At 50.6% G+C, this 12,608-nt stretch overlaps 1 pseudogene; it reads right to left on the bottom strand.

Moving 5' to 3' along the window:
• Positions 1-10,600: 10,600 nt before the first annotated feature.
• Positions 10,601-12,608, bottom strand: part of LOC101660493 — a 4,938-nt pseudogene continuing 2,930 nt past the window's right edge.

Below are 12,608 nucleotides of genomic sequence, written 5' to 3'. Positions count from 1 at the left end.
GATGACTTTAATATAATACTTATATATCTCAACCGTACAATTGTGCATTACTGAACCCAGAAGTAGTATTACTGAATCTGAGTAGTAATATTGGTAGCAGCGGGTGGGGGCTGGCCCTTCACCCCCCAGCTACAATTTTTTAATTTAATACTACACCTCGCCTGCTTTTAGCTGCTGGTAATCGGCTTCTCCAGCCTTTCTTCCCACAGATGTCATCAGTTTGATTTTGTGTATTCCATCTGGAGAAGTCCATGTGCACAGTCACTTTTTGCGTTGTTGAAAAAGGTATTGGCTATGAACAAGTTGTTGGTTTTTCAAAATTCTATCATGGGATCTCCAGTTTCATTTCTAACACCAATCCCCTTTGTTTCCAATTTTTGCATTCCAATCACCAATAACTATCAATGCATCTTGATTGCATGTTTGATCAACTTCAGACTCAAGTCATTGGTAGAATTCTTTGATTTCTTCATCACTGTCTTTTGTGGCTGGTGCATGCATTTGAATAATAGTTGTGTTGCTTGGTTTTTCGTCCAGGCAGATAGATACAATCCCATCACAGACAGCATGTACTTCATGGTGGATTTAGCAAGATCCTTTCTGACAGTGATTGCCACGCCATTTCCTCTTGATTGTGTCATTCCAGCATCGTAAATCAGATGATTTTCTGTTTCAAAATGGCCAATACTAGTCCATTTCAGCTCACTCATGCCTAGAATTTCGATCTTCATGTGTTCCATTTCATTTCTGACCACTCTTGCAATTTTCCTAAATTCATACTGTGCACATTCCAAATTGCAGTCATTAGATGATGGCAGCCGTTTCTCTTTATCTTGAGTTGCGCTCCATCAGTCAACGATGCTCCCCAAGCTCCACTCCCATGGGTTTTACCTGACTCACAGCACTGTGACCGACTCCCCTTCAAGAACGCAGCTCCTCCTCTGCCACATTTTGAGTGCACTCAAACCTGAAGGGCCCTTCCTCAGGCGGTATCTCCAACAGTGTTCTGCTTCCTTTGTTTAGACTTTCAGTATTTGACAGTGCTTCAAAGCTCTGAATGATCTTCCTCCAAAGTGAGAAGCCAAGTCCTTCTTCATTGTCTGTTCTTAGCCTGGAAGCTCTGCTGACGCCTGTTCACTTTGAGTGACCCCGGTGGTATTTGAAATGCCAGTGACACAGCTTCTAGTATCACAGCAACACACAACCCACCACCATATGACAAGCTGACAGACAGGTGGTGGTCTCACAGTATCGGAGGCTAGAAGTCTAGATTCAGCGTGCCAACTTTAGGGAAAGTCTTTGTCTGTCAGCTCTGGGGGAAAGGCCTTATCTCCCTTATGGGCCTGGTGTCCCTTGTGCCTTGTATCAATCTTATGAGTCCAGAAGGACCCTGAGACCAAACGTTGCACTCTGCTCTTGGAGATATACTTGGAACTCAGTTCCCTCCGTCTCTGTTGACTTGGTTAAGAGATTGACTCACGGCACAACTTAGTCCTACAGATCATATCCTGCACTTTGAGTTTACCTCATTATCATCATAGAGGTTCTGATTTAGAATCGCCAAGAAAGTTTTATCAGACCACACAATGGAAGGTCATTTCATAATACAGAGAATCATGGGCTGGCCAAATTGACACATAGTTTGAAGGCATCCAATTCAATCCGTAATTGTTGCTTATAAAACATTTGAGGATTCTTGGGTAGAAAGATGAGCTGGTGAAGGACAAAGAACAGTCTAGGAGCAGTGGAGGGCAGTTTCAGAGAGACTCTTACTATCAGGAGAGCTGTCTAATAGCTGTTCAGAAATAGGCAGGGCTGCCTGGTGAAAGGGAGTGGGTTTCCTTGAAATGAGGGCATTTAGGAGGAGCACCGGTGGTGTCGGGGTCAAGTGCTCAGCTGCTCATCAAAAGGTTGGCTGTTCAAACCTGCGGGCCAGTCGGTGCGAGAAAGGTGTGCAGTCTGCTCCATCAGGAAACCCTGTGAGGGCAGCTCGGCTCCGCCCAGTGGGATGGTTCTGAGTCAGAACTGAGTTGATGGCAATGGGTTTGGTTTATGGTGCTTAAGCAGGTGTCAGCGAGACTGATGAGGGGAGCAAGTGGGGTCAGCTGACCCCTGAGGCCCGATCTAGTTATGAAAGTCTATGGTTGTTCACTCGGAAACTCTGGGAGCTCATTATGAGTATGGCAGCCTTCCTTCCCCAGCCTCCAGGGGAGAAAGCTGGTGAGTTCTCTTTTATCCTCCCTGGATGTTAACTAAGGAATCTTCCCCTACAAACACCCGATCACCTCCAAACAGAATGAGAGCCCTCCAACCGTTCTCAGCTCCATCCTGTGGGACAAGATCTTGGGCTAGGGAGACCATGGAAAGGTGAATTCCCTCCTGGATCCTTGTGCTATTTTTTGTTCTCTGAACACATATAGGCAGTTTGTTTCAGAGGGTGAGCAGGAGGGAGGGAGCAAGGAGATAGACAGTAAGGGTGCTGTGAGTGACTGGGGTTCGATTCCTTTGAGATCCCTTGGGGCTATGAAGATCCGGCTGCAGCTCTGGGAGCAATGGCATACACTGGGGTAGTGCTCCACGGATGCCCGTCCCTGATTGGTTGAGATTGACCCCTTGTGGGTGTTCAGCCCCTATGCCTTCCAGGCTGTCCTCCATGGATTGAGAAAAACCTTCAGGCAGAGGAGGAGAGAGGCAGGAGGTTGTCAGCGTGGCCCATTGCAACTGCAGGTGAATGCAGAGGTGGATTGAAGGTGTGTGGGATGAGACATAATGTTATCTGCCACAATCCCTTCCCACCTACCCCCACCTCCCAGGGTCTACCTGCCAAGGACAGTGTATGAGCTTTGAGTTTCACTTGTGTGCTTCTGAAGCCCCGTGTGTGGAGTGGTTCTCCCCACAGGGCAAGTTCATCCACTCACAGCCCTCTTGGGCTCAGGTCTCCCCTCTGGGCCCAGCTCCCTCACCAAGCTCTCTGGTCTGAGAGAACCAGGGCAACAAACTCACCAGGCTGGCACCTGTTCCACTGCACACCCACACGTGAGCTTGGAAGATGGTGACATTCAGGGCCCTGACTCCATCCCTTAACAAGGGATGGCATTGTCATGGACAAATAGAATGGTCATGGACAAAACAGAATGAAGATTTCTGACCAAATAGCTGTCCCAATGGCAAGGAAGTGTGTGTGTGTGTGTGTGTGTGTGTGTGTGTGTGTGTGTGTGTGTGTGTGTGTGTGTGTGTGTGTGTGTGTGTGTGTGTGTGTGTGTGTGTGTGTGTGTGTGTAGGGGTGGGCAAGTGTCCAGTGAAGGACAAACCTGGCCAGCATATCACCCTAGTCCCCTCCTGAATCTCAGAGAGGATGAAGTAAAGGGGAACTCACTGAATCCCAGCTGGACATTCCTGTTGACAAGCCACATGGAGCTACACTGATGGAGCCAGAGCCCTGAAGGAGCCACCTGGAGACCCATGCCAGCGCTGAGATGCTTCCACTGCCACTGGATCCATAAGACTTTCCACGCACTGGCCTGTGATCTTCCTGTACTCGCATCATTGCGTGTGTTGTGTCTGAGTCTGAAGAAGAATGCATTGACTGGTATCGGACACATGGACTAATATTGGGCTTATGGCCTTGAACTGGACTGGGCTGGGATGTTTTCTTAGTGTACAATTACTCTGATAAAAGTTCTCTCTTACACACGAGTGTCTATGATTTGTTTCTCTAGTCCACCCAGACTAGCACACCAGCCCTGCTGGGGAACAGGTACTTCACTGGGACAGAGTGGGACTCCCCGCCTCCCCTCTCGTCCTCCTCCTGTGGGGTTCATTATTCTCTCTGTCTAACGATCGCTCTGTGTCCCCCAGGTCCCCGTGCCTTGTCTCTTGTTCCTGGCTCGCTTCATTCATTCCTCAGCCCTGCGTCTCCCGGGTCCCCTCATCATCTTACTCTCTTAGTTTCTTTTTGTCTCTGTCAGTGGGGGTGTCTCTGTTTCCATCTGTTGTTTTGCTGTGTCCCTTTGTCTGCCTGCATTCCCTGAGGCCCTGTAAAGCGGGAATCCCCGGCAGAAGTGTTTTTCTAAGAAGGGACCCTGGGACAGCCACCCAACGCGCTGCTGCTTGAGGTGGCTAAGGACTTTTCCAGGCCAGCCGTCGTCATGACAACAGCCTGGGAGGGCCAGGAGGGGGGGGGGAACCACGTGGGCTTGACCTTTCTGTGGGTGTCAGGTTTGAGCGGGAGCTGGGGACAGCGCTACAACTGTTTCCCTCTGCCCCTGCCCTCGGGCCTTTGAGCTGGGGAAAGGAGAGGGAGAGATTGAGCACTGGGACAGTAGGCTAGAGAGGGACAAGGAGGGGCAGAGGGTTACCCCTGGCCACCCAGAGGAGCTGGCACGCTCACACGCGCGCTCTCTCTCTCTCTCTCTCCTTCTCTCTCTCTCTCTCTCTCTCTCTCTCTCTGAGGCGCACGCGCGCTCCCAGGGTCTTCACCGTCGTCCGCAGCAACCTGCGGAGGGCAGTAGACATCCTTCCTTCGCCAGCCGGCAGCTCCGGGTGGGTGTAAGTTATTAAAGGTCAGTCCCCCACAGTCAGAGCTCCCCTCAGACTCCTTCAGATCAAATGTCACTTTTTCCATATTTCAAAGCCTTTATTGCTCGAAGGAAAATATGCTAAAAATGTAAAAAGCCCAATGATTATTTTAAAAATAGAAATGTTATACATGCAGAAGTCCAAAGAAAGACACACAAATTCAAGACATTCCAATCCTCCCCTCACTTCCTTCAGCACCTAAGCTTCCTCCACCTGCGCCCGCCTTTGCCTGCCAAGGCGGTGGGGAGAGGCTGGGCTGGCCTTTTGCGTCCCCTTCTCCAAGGGGGCACAAGAAGGGAAGCCCAAGGAGCTATTGTCTATGTGTGAAGGGGGCTCCCATCACAGCACACACTCCCTGCCCATACACACCGGCGAGGGCGACTCAGGATCTCCAAGCTCCATCCCACCCCACTTCTCTTTCTCCCACTAGGCAGCCATGCGAGCATTAGGAAGAGGTGTCCAAGAGTCCTGCTAACATGGTGACTCCTCGAGGACAGTCTCAGGTGAGCTCCGCTCAGAAGAAAGCTCCCCTGAGCACCCCGTTTCCCATCTTTCACACCAATCTGGGACATACTGTTAGAGAAAGCCAAGATCCTAGACAAAAAAAATAGAAAATGAGGTCTTGCCTCTGATTGGAAATCTACGTTTGGGAAAGAAGTGGAGGGAGAGGTGATTGACTTAAGCCAGCAGCATTGCGTGCCACCCTTTCTCTTCTGCAGGAGGACAACCCACAGTTCCCTGGGAGAGCAAGCACTGCCTGTGGTCTTCAGGGGAGGGGTCCTGGGCAAATAGGAAAAGGGAGGTCTCCTCGTGAAGAAGCGGATGGAAGACTCCGAGGTCATAAGTTAGCATGCTTCCAAAAAGAGCCTTTTGGAAATGAGTGCTGATTACATATATTTGAACGTGGTTACAGTATTATGAAGACCCACCATTTCTGAGACTATAGCTTGTGGGAAAATGAAAACCAGGGAAGAGGGTATATGCAGACAAACTCTCAACGTTCCTACGGGAAGGAGTCTCAGAGGCCAAGGCTTCCCCGGGAGGGACCTTCACGTTCGTGGGCTGGAGATGCATCCCACTCACATTCTCCTAAGTAAAAGATGTTCCCCTCAATGATCCCCCCATAATAATGCCAAATCTAAGGTGCTGTTTGCAAGCACATGGTCACTGACTTGTGGTCACTTGGAGGTCAACTGCCTAAAGGTTGTCAGCCATCTAAGGCAATCAGACCCTATTGTCTGTCCCACCCTAAGTAGGGCCCATTCCCTTCTGATAAGGATAATGGATTGTTCCCCTGGAGGGGAGCCCAAAGACACCCAAGGTCAAGCCAACTCAGGGATGACCAAGGTTAGGCTGCCTTCTTGATTCTAGAGCCCTTCTCCGCATCTTGTTGCATGCCCCTAGTGCCTCCCCTTCCTATTGAGTGTAAACCCCTAGCTCATCCCCCTCCTGTTACGTATGTGGTTATGTTAGGCAGGCTTGCGTAGGGCTGGGGGATGTCCGTTAACACATGCCCAGAGGGTCAAGCTACGGAAACAAAGGAGTGGCACACTGCACACGCTCAGAGGTTCAGGTTTACAGCCGGGTACGCATGGGTGGGCACTGAACCTGGATTAGCCCACCTAAGCCAGGTGAATTCAATTCAGCCAATAGGGTCATCCACCACGCCTCCCTGCGAAATCACTGAAAAGGCAGGAGCCCTGAGTCGAGCGGCAGAACTTTGGAAGAACTTTGGCAGGACCTTGGGACACTTTTGCATGACAGCTTCCAGGCAGGCTGCATGTTTGGGAGGAGTCCTATGGTTGCCTGTGTAAACCTGAAACTTCTAACGCTCATAAAACTCACTTGGATCACAAACCAGGCTTTGCCGTGAATTCTTTCTCGCGCAGAGCCAAGGACCGAGGTATATCTAACTCCAGAGAGATCTAACAGTTACCTGTAATTAGGGGCTTGCACGCCCCTAGCGTGTATATAAGCCTTGGTTGGAAATATATTCGCCCTCTCTGCGAGGACCTGGCTCCTGAAGTCATGCGGTCCCGGCGGTGAGCACTTGCATCTTTATCTTGTCTGATGTCTTTGTAATTTTACCCCTCAATTACACAACCGCCCCTTGGACCTGTTTGATTGTGGGGGCTAGTCCCCCACAATAGCGTTTCTTTCTCTTCCTCACAGGTTCTCTAACTCCTCTCCTAGGTGGCTGTTCAGCCTCACCTCCTAGTTGTGCCCTAGAGTCCCAGCAGTGCACTCTCCTACTCCTTCGTTGGGGATAGAGTAGGTTTGGGGAATCTTCAAGTACTTGTGCTCTCTGAAGTAGTGGGCAAAAGACTGGAAGACCTCTGGGACACCCCCACCACACACATGTACACACACGGCTCAGTGTGGACCCAGGCTCAGACGTACCACACATTTGTCTCTTTGAGCTGTGGTTGCTTTCTTGAGTGAGACTCAGGAATGGACTTGAGTTTATGCCAAATCTCTTTCTGTTTTGTTCAAGCCTCTTCTTCCAACTCTGCCTCTCCCGGTCAAGCCCTCCAGCTCAGCACCTGGGGCTGGGACAGCTCCCCAGGGAGTCTACTCAAGGTCCAGCGCCCACTACCCAACTCCTGAAGTGGTGTGGTGTAAGGGGCGATGGAATCAATTTAACAAATGCCGTTGCCAGGCCTGGGACGCCTGATTGTTTCCCTCATATCCATCCCTACTCTCTTCATTTATGCTTCGGGACACGCCTTCACTGTCCTGGCTACTCAGTGGGGTACGACAGGCCGCCGACTGCTTCATGCCTCAAGCCTTTGCTCATTCTGTTCCCTTTGTCCCAAACCCCATTCTTGGTGTGTCCTCCTTTCTACTTCAAGATTTGACTTAAATGCCACCGGCAGGTGAGGCTTTCCTCACTCCGTCATCCTAGGCCACTCTGGGGCCTCATCCAGCTTCCTGCGCTGCCATGGTGCAGGCCTGCCTCTGCTTTCTCACTTGCCTGCCCACTGGAAGGTGATGTGCTTTCTGGGATGAACTAGAATATTTTAGCCTCTGGCTGTCCAACGCTGCCCTCCCCGAGCAGTTGTTAGTGTTGGCCCTCACCCTGGGAGCTCCTGGATCGAGGGGATGAACAGAAGGTGCCAGGCTCCCCAGAGACGTGGGGTGTGTTGTTGTCTGCTGGCAAGTTGATTCCAACTCACAGTGACTATCAAACAGAGCAGATCGGCCCCGTGGGGCTTGCCAGACCGCGCTCTTTGCAGATGTAGAACGCCAGGGCTTTTCTCCTCTGGGGTGCAGCTGGCTTGAAACGACACCGCTGCCCCTTTCAGCTAGCAGTCAAGTGCGTAACCACTGAGCCCTTGGGCTGGCCTGCATGCCAGGGAGGCCAGTGGGTGGTGTCTTGTTCCTTCCTTCCTGGCCAGACCCCAACCTCACCCTGCTATAGGCCCTGTCGAGTCAGGCTGACTTCAGGGCTTGGAATCAGGGCACAGCGCAGCAGCATCTCGCGCACACACACACACACAACCATCCTCCTTGATGGTTTGTACCCAAGAGGGCCTTGGAGAGTAGACTGACAGTGGGGAGGAGGTCTGGGAGCCTCCTGCCTGCCTTTCCTCTCTCCCCGCCTCCTGGCTGCCTGCAGCTGTGCTGTGTGATGTGGAACTGAACACAGTCTTAATTACTGCTCAACCCTAATCATTAGTGCCTCTGGAAGCCGGAGAAGCCTAAGTTAGGAAGGCTCTAGCTAGCACAGCAGAGGCCAGGCCCCCGGCCTTCTGGATGATCCCTACCCCCACTCCTCCTGGAGTGGGGCTGTGTGACCCGGGGGCCCTTTGGGGCCTGCAGAGGGAGGTGCGTCCCCCTACCCCCGGGGGTGGGAAGGGCTAGACGGACAGGGAAAGGACAGGAGCTGGAGGGCAGGGAGAGAGGGCAAGGTCCCTTGTGGGCTCGCCCACTCCATTCTGTGTCGGAGCATCACAGAGACAGCATCTGGTGGAGCATGTGAAAGGTCACTGCCGCCCCAGAAAGGCCATCGGGCGATTAAATCAACCCAATGCCCTCACACCGAGTCATGTATGGTGACTTGCCTGCCTCGGGAGGGGCTCAGCAGGAGCCGGGTACAGTGTCCAGCCACCCTTTTCTAGTTTCTTCTTAAGTGAACAGGAATAAAAACCCACGGAGTGCCTGGAGACTGAACAAGGGAAGCCGGGGAGGAGGAGAAGGGGAGGCCCGGGGCACTATGGATCTACTGGAAACACTTTCCCACAAATCTCAACTTGGAAACAGGAGAGGGTTAGGTACATAAGCCGTTGCCAACTTGAGACAATTAAGAGTGTAGGGGTGGAGTTTAGCCTGTCAATCAGGTCGCAGCTTGATGACCTCATTTGGAGGCGCTAAGGAGATAAATAGCTTGCTGGAGGCGGGACAGACAAACACTCCCTGCAAGGCATTCCTGTTGACAAGCCATATGGAGCTACCCTGATGGAGCCAGAGCCCTGGAACTGGAGGAGCCTAGTGGAGAGCCCTGCCAGTGCCAAGATGCTTCCACCGCCACTGTATCCACCCACTGGTCTGAGATATTCCTGCATTCGACATCATTGCATGTGTTGCGTGAGTCTGAAGAGGAATTTTTTTTTCTTTCCTCTATTTCCTTTTATTTTTTTTTTCCAATCGTTTTATTAGGGGCTCGTACAACTCTTATCACAATCCATACATACATCAATTGTGTAAAGCACATTTGTACATTCATTGCCCTCATCATTCTCAAAACATTTCCTCTCCACTTAAGCCACTGGCATTAGGTCCTCATTTTTCCCCTCCCTCCCCGCTCCCCCCTCCCTCATGAGCCCTTGATAATTTATAAATTATTATTTTCTCATATCTTGTACTGTCCGATGTCTCCCTTCACCCACTTCTCTGTTGTCTGTTCCCCAGAGGAGGTCACAAATAGTTCCTTATAATCGGTTCCCTCTTTGCAACCCACTCTCCCTCTACCCTCCCAGTTTCGCCACTCACACCACTGGTCCTGAAGGGATCATCCACGCTGGGTTCCCTGTGTTTCCAGTTCCTACCTGTACCAGTGTACATCCTCTGGTCTAGCCAGACTTGCAAGGTAGAATTCGGATCATGATAGTGGGGGCGGGGAGGAAGCATTTAGGAACTAGAGGAAAGTTGTATTTTTCATCGTTGCTACATCGCTCCCTGACTGGCTCGTCTCCTCCCCTGAAGAGGAATTTACAGATTAGTATTGGACATATGGGCTAATATTGGCCTTATGGACTTGATCTGGACCAGCCTGGGATTTTTCCCAATATTCAATTGCTCTTGTATATAAAGCTCTTTCTTAGACATATGTGTGTGTCTATAGATTTGTTTCTCTAGTCTACCCCGACTGACACACTAGAAAGACAAGGGAGATAATGCACACGAAGGCTCCCTCTCTCTTTTTTTTTTTTGCCATTCGCTGCAGCCCTTTTATTTCTCCCTACACAACGCTGTGTCGCTGGGGCCTATTGTTCGCACAGAGCAGCAGCAAACCAAAATTTGTTGTGTCATCTCAAAGAGTTGAGAATTACATACCAAAAAACCTTACATAAATTAAAAGAATGAGTCAATTTACAGGTTTAAATGCAAACTGTCTTCAACTCAAGGCAAGTAACAGCCCCCAGGGCTCCAGCAGCCAACATCAGCTAAAGAAAGGACACTTGGTCCCAAGGCTCAGAATCTTTGGCCTCTGGGCGATCCTGGAGCCCACAGCTCTTCCTGTGCGCACCCTGCACAGACTGGCCAGGCCTCCTCCACCCCGTTGCCTGTGCTAGGGTTGAAATCAAAGAATGTACAGAGCATTGAACACAGACCAGGGGACCGTTAACGTGAATACAAGGTCGAGATCAGGAATAAGTCCTACGATCGGTGCTGCCGCCAGAGAGGGCTTCAAGGACAGTTCTTTCAAAGGCTTTTCCAGTTTCACGAGGCCAGCACGAGGGGCTGACCTGCGCTGTCATCGAGCTCATGCGGCAGGGGGCAGCACCTGCGGGCAGTCTGTCTAGAAGCACTTGCGGTGGACGTTGAATTCGTCGTACCTGATCCACATTTGCTGGAAGGTGTACGGTGAGGCCAGGATGGAGCCACTGATCCACACGGAGGACTTGCGTTCAGAGGGAGTGAGGCAGTTTATTGTGCCAACCTGGCCGATAAACACATGTGGGATTAATTGAAGGGCTGAAAGGTAAATGGCTCGGGGAGCCTTGCTTGCCTTTCTTGTCTCTTGCTCTTTGATCATTGGACCAGTGTGCGTCTGCCTTGCTTGTTCTTTGCCACAATTTGCAAGCTGCTTTGCCACTGGGACCATATGATCCAGCTGACCTGATGGTGCTGGAGGTGTCAGTTGTAGATAAGGATATAGTGTGGAGTCCTTGGCAGACCCTAATTAGTGAATCACAGCGTAGACCGTTGGGATTTTGGAGTAAAGTCTTGCCATCCTCTGCAGACAACTACTCTCCCTTTGAAAAACAGCTGTTGGCCTGTTACTGGGCCTTGGTGGAGACTGAACGCCTCACCATGGGCCACCAAGTCACCATGAGGCCTGAACTACCCATCATGAACTGGGTATTGTCTGATCCATAGAATCATAAAGTTGGATATGCGCAGCAACAGTCTGTGGAAAACAGAAGGATTTCTCCCAAGTTGTCTCCCCCAAATATATGCCAAGCTTAGCTGCTTGCTACACGTGGCAAATGACTACACTTGGAGGTCAACAGAAGTAGGTCAGGGGCTATTCTCCCTAAGGGTTATCAGCCATCCAGAGAAAGCAGTCACCACTGTTTATCCCACAACAAGTAGGACCCACGCCCATCTAATAAAGATAGTAGTTGACTGTTTCCTTGTAGGAGACCCCAGAGAGGTCAAGCCCACCCAAGGGTGACTGAGGTTAGGCCGCCATCATGAATCTAGGGTCAGCACATCTTGTCACATGTATACCTCTAGTCCCTCCCATTCCTATGTGCACACCCTTAGCTCATCCCTTTCCTGTTACGCTTATGCCTATTGTACATCCCCTTCCTATGATGTGTATGCCTATTGCATTGCCCCTTCCTGTGACGTGTGGTTACCTGTAATCATGTGTCCCAAAAGTTAGAACCCTTGATTATCAATAAAGTTGGTCACTCCTGCTCTCACTCTCAGCCTCTCCCACGAGGACCATCAAGCGGGGCTGAGGTGGGCATGCTACCTACTGTGTCTGACTCCATTACTTCAATCGCTCTTCTATCTCTCATGAGCTCTATGACTTCACTATAATCTTTACTTATTGGCGACGTACAATTGCGCCTACCGGACCTGTGATGATTTGTTGGGGGCCCTCTTTTCCCCCACAACACTCCATTGTTAAATGGAAGTGGTATATACGAGATCAGGCCAAAGTAGGACCTGAAGGGACAAGTAAGCTGCATGAAGAAGTGGCCCAAATGCCCACAGTCTCCACTCCTGTCACATTACCTTCTTTCTCCCAGTCTGCACCAATGGCATCCTGGGGAGTTCCTTACCATACTTTAACTGAAGACCAAAAAAGTCATGCTTGGTTTACAGATGGCTCTGCACGATATGCAGGTGCCACTCGTAAGTGCACAGCAGTAGCACTACAGCCCCTTTCTGGGATTTCCCTAAAGGACAGCGGTGAAGGGACATCTTCCCAATGGGCAGAACTTCGAGTGGTGCACCTGGCCGTTCAGTTTGCATATAAGGAAAAATGGCCAGATGTGAGACTGTATACTGATTCATGGGCTGTGGCTAATGGCTTGGCTGGATGGTCAGGGAATTGGAAGGAACATGATTGGAAAATTGGTGACAAAGAGGTGTGGGGAAGAAGTATGTGGATAGACCTCTCTGAATGGGCCAAGAAAGTAAAGGTAATTGTATCTCACGTGAATGCTCACCAAAGGGTTACCTCTGAAGAGGAGGACTTTAATAATCAAGTGGATAAGATGACACACACTGTGGAGACTGGTCCTCCTCTTTCCTCTGCCACTCCTGTTATCACCCAATGGGCACATGAA

Source organism: Echinops telfairi, unplaced genomic scaffold (genome assembly GCF_000313985.2).
Source record: "Echinops telfairi isolate 266 unplaced genomic scaffold, ASM31398v2 ScPeMD7_18;HRSCAF=68, whole genome shotgun sequence".
Taxonomy (NCBI): domain Eukaryota; kingdom Metazoa; phylum Chordata; class Mammalia; order Afrosoricida; family Tenrecidae; genus Echinops; species Echinops telfairi.
This window is presented reverse-complemented; position numbering and strand designations above follow the sequence as displayed.